Here is a 4,838-nt window from a genome sequence, read left to right on the forward strand (position 1 = left end):
CCCATCTTCCTTCCATCTTAGGATTCCAGATTTCACTGTAATGTCTCACAGAACTCACAAACTGCCAAGGAAATGGCTCACACATTGGTGGAGGCTGGCTGATGTAGTTCTGGAGGATTTTTCTCACTCTTGTGGTTGCAGGGGCTGGCAAACCCATATCAGCAGATCAGACTACTGGCTGGTGTCACAAGGCCAGGGATGAGGTGATGATGAAGGAAACACAGGATCTGGAGCAAAAGACAATGAACTTGGCCTGAACATTCTCATATATACCCTCAAGGAAACTAAAGGTGATGTCTTGTGTTACAGCAAGGAAGGACCCCTACCCTAAACAGAAACTAGGATTTATAATACATCTCAAAATGGAGGACAATAACTAGAAGGGCCGTATTAGGCAATCCATTGCACCAGCCATGGTAATATGAACATGCATGTTCTCATCACTTGGTTTCATTATTTCGTGATGTTATTGTTGTTGTTGTTTGCCGTCAAGTCGGCCCCGTCTCATAGCGACCCCTCCTTGGGTTTCTGAGGCAGTATCACTACGGAAGTAGGATTGCCCAACCTTCCTTCCGAGGAGTGGCTGGTGGGTTTGAACTGCCAGCCTTCTGGTGAGCAGTCAAATGCCTTAGGCTTTTTTTCTGAAGCATTTTAAAATTCAAAGTGTTGTATAATTGCAAAAATGCAATTTATTTTAACTATCCATAAATGACATTTCTAGCTATGCCATGAATACTTTACTAATAAGTTATTTATTTTATTCAAAACTTGATTCCTTACAAATGCTTTTATCTTCCATTATTATATAAATATTTGATCATGTAGCTTTTCCTATGTAAAATCTATTAACATAAGTATTATGTGTTAGGAGCTCTGGTGGCGTAATGCCTAATGCATTTGACTGGTAACCAGAACATGGCGGTTCAAACTCACCAGTTACTCCTCAGAAGGAAGATTGGCCAATCTACTTTCTTAGAGATACTGCCTGGGAAATCCAAGGAGGGGTCTCTATGAGTGGGAAATGACTCAATGGCAGTGAGCTTGGTCTTTGGTCTATTATGTTAAATTTTGTAAAATGTCACAGTGTGTCCTGAATTTTATGTATTATGTAATATACGATAGCATCCGTTAAAATTTGCTACTTGTATATTAGAGTTTGACTGCTAACCCAGAAGGCTGGTGGTTCAAACTCACTCAACCACTCCTCGGAAGGAAGATTGGGTGATCTACTTTCATAGAGATAACCCCTTGGAAACCCAAGGAGGGGTCGCTGTGAGTTGGAAAACATCTCCACGGTAGTGGAGTTTTTTTTTTTTTTTGGGGGGGGTATATTGGTATATTGTAATACGTGGATGGTGAAAATGGTTAACATGCTTGGCTATTAACTGAAAGGTTGGTGATTCAAGTCCATCAAGAGACATCCTGGAAAAAAGGTTTGGTGACTATATCAGAAAAATTAGTTATTCAAAATCATAAAAACACAGATCTACTCTGCCACACATAGGTTCATCCTGAGTTGGATTCAACTCAGTGAAAACTGATATTATTTTTAGTTGTATATCTGTAAAATACTGAATTGATTTTTAAAACTATGATGCAAGAAATATATTGTTCTAGCAAAATTGTCTTATATTTTCAAGTATTTATTTTGTGTTTTTCCTGAGTTGGCATAAGTGTGAATAGGAGTGGTAATAATATACAAAACATCACTACCTGAGGGTGAATGCAGGTCAGTTCAAAGGGGATATGGCAAAAAATATATTATATGTTCAGTTTATTCATTTATTTTTCTAGATATATGAAAGGACCAATGTTTTTCTAATATTTAACATGTAGATCAACACCATTGCTGTCAAGCTGGCTTGAATATCAAATAACCATAAGTCATAATCTAGAAGAGTGAAAGTTTCACCAGATAGAAGATAAAGAAATTGTCAGCAGCATCTATGTCCATCCATTCTTCCATCCACTTATTCATTTATTTATTCACTTTCAGCATATGTTGACATATTATAGTTTTGTGTAACCAGATAAGTGGATATACACTTTACTTTCAATATTAATTAACTCTCCTGCAAAATGGAGTCCCTGGGTGATGCAAACAGCTAAAGTGCTCAACTGCTAAATGAAAGGTTGCAAGTTAGAGTCCACCCAGAGTCACCTTGGAAGAAAGACCTTGTGATCTACTTCTGAATAATCATCCATTGAGAATTCTATGGAGTACAGATCAACTCTGATACACATGGGGTCATCATGATTTGGAACTGATTCTTTAGGAACTGGTTAACTTGAAAATATGCTAGGTAGATTTAAAAATCATGATAATAATTAAGATAAACCTAAAAAATTAGTGCAACAGAGACTTCTAGTATTCCAAGAAGTTCTTTATCACCTGATTTAGATGTTAAATAAATAGTAATGGTCTACAAAGTTCAATAGCAGGCCAAAGAAATAGTAATTATTATGAAGACAATATAAAACAAAATATTGTATTGTTCTATTATAAATTTTGAAGCCTACTTTGAGGTATTACATGATGATAATACAAATATATATTGAATAACAAGATAATTTTACAAGTAGAAAATAGAGATGAAATTTCACAATGTCTACAGTATTTGATGTCATTGGACCTTATAAATCGATCATCTTATAACATTTACTTAATTTAAAATACTTTTATTTCTCAGTTTTCTCCTTTAAGAGTTAAGGCCAAAAAATAAAAAAAAAAGGCAATGGGAAAATTGTTACACTTTTTGATTTAGCAAAAATAGGAGAAATAAATATACAGATGAACAAGAAAATAGCATCTAAACACATTCACTTTTTGGTAAATATATGGCAGAAGATACTTAGATTTGCTTAAAAATTGAAAAATAGTTAGAATCCTCTACACCAGCAATGATGTCTCTGAAAAGGAAACACAGAAATAAATGCCATTTACAATGGCTACAAAAAATATAACATACTCGGGAATAAATCTTACCAGGAACACAAAGGTCCTATACAAAGAAAACTACAAAACATTACTTCAAGAAACTATAAGAGATCTACTTAAATGAAAGAACATACCATGCCTATGTTGTTGTTGTTGTTGTTGTTATTTGCCGTCGAGTCGGCCCCGACTCATAGCGACCCCTCCTTGGGTTTCCAAGGCAGTATCACTACGGAAGTAGGATTGCCCAACAGATAGGAATATTGAAAATTTTTAAAATGTCAATACTGCCCACAGCAATCTACATATTCAAAGCAATCCTGATCCAGATTCCATCAACATTATTTAAAGACATGGAAAAACCATCCACTAATTTTATATGGAAAGAAAAGGGACCTCAGATAAGCAAAGCACTACTGAAAAAGAAGAATAAAGTAGGAGGTCTCACACTCCCAGATCTTTAAACTTACTACACAGCTCTTTAAACTTACTACACAGCCACAGTTGTCAAAACAGCCTGGTACTGGTACTACAACAACAGATGTAAGCTAGTGGAGCAGAATTGAGAACCCAGAAATAGATCCATCAACCTATGGTCAGCTGATCTTTGACAAAGGATGGAAATCCATTAAATGGGGAAGGTCTAGCCTCTTTCACAAATGTTGATGGCAAAACTGGGAATCCAATTGGAGAAAAGTGAAACAAAATCCAGGCATGACAGCATACACAAAAATGGACTCTAGATGGATCAGAGACATAAAAGTGAAACCTAAAATTATAAAGTTTGTCTGAGAAAAAATAGAAGCAAACTTAAGGGATGTAATTTATGGCATAAATAACTATCAAGTATAAGCCAAGAGGCACAAATAGCAGAAGATAAATTAGATGATTGGAACCATTTAAAAATTACATTTTTATGTGTATCAAAAGACTTCTCCAAAAGAGGAAAAGAGAACCTGCAGAATGGGAATATATATATATCAATGACATATCTGACAAGGGACTTAACTCTAAAATTATAGAAATCTCCAGAACCTCAACACCAAAAAGACAAATAATCCAATTAAAAATGGGCAGAAGACATGAATAGACACCTCACCAAAGAAGAGATTCAGGCAGCCAACAAACTCATGAAGAAATGTTCGAGGTTGTTAGCCAGTAGATAGACGCAAATCAAAACAATCATGAGATACCATCTCACCCCAGCATTAATAGCAAAGTTCAACAAAACAGAAAATAACAAGTGCTGGTGATGATGTGGAGAGTTTGGGACTCTCATACACTGCAGGTGGAACTGTCAAATGATACAATCACTGTAGAAATTTGTATGGTGATTCCTTAAAAATCTGGAAATGGAAACAACATTTGATCCAGCAATCCCATGAATGGATATATATATCCTGAAGAAGTGAGAGCCAGGACAAGAACAGATATTTGCACACCCGTATTCATAGCAGCACAATTCACAATAGCAAAAAGATGGAAACAACCTAAGTGCCCATTAACTGAGGAATAGGTACACTGTATGTACATACACACAGTGGAATACTATGCAACTCTAAAGAATAATGTAGAATCTGAGAAACACTTCATAACATGGATGAATTTGGAGGACATTATGCTGTGTGAAATAAGTCAATCCCATTAAGACAAATACTGCATTAGCCCACTATTGCAAAAAATCAAGGAAGGGTTTATACATAGACGGAAACTTTCTTAGTTGGTTACCAGGGAAGGGACGGGAGTTGTTGTTGTTATTTGCCATCGAGTCGGCCCCGACTCCTAGCAACCCCCTCCTTGGGTTTCCAAGGCAGTTATCACTACAGAAGTAGGATTGCCCAACCTTCCTTCCGAGGAGTGGCTGGTGGGTATGAACCTCCAGCCTCCTGGTTAGCAGTCAAGT

This window comes from Orycteropus afer, unplaced genomic scaffold (assembly GCF_000298275.1).
Source record: "Orycteropus afer afer isolate SDZICR_OR568_19922 unplaced genomic scaffold, OryAfe1.0 scaffold00372, whole genome shotgun sequence".
NCBI lineage: Eukaryota > Metazoa > Chordata > Mammalia > Tubulidentata > Orycteropodidae > Orycteropus > Orycteropus afer.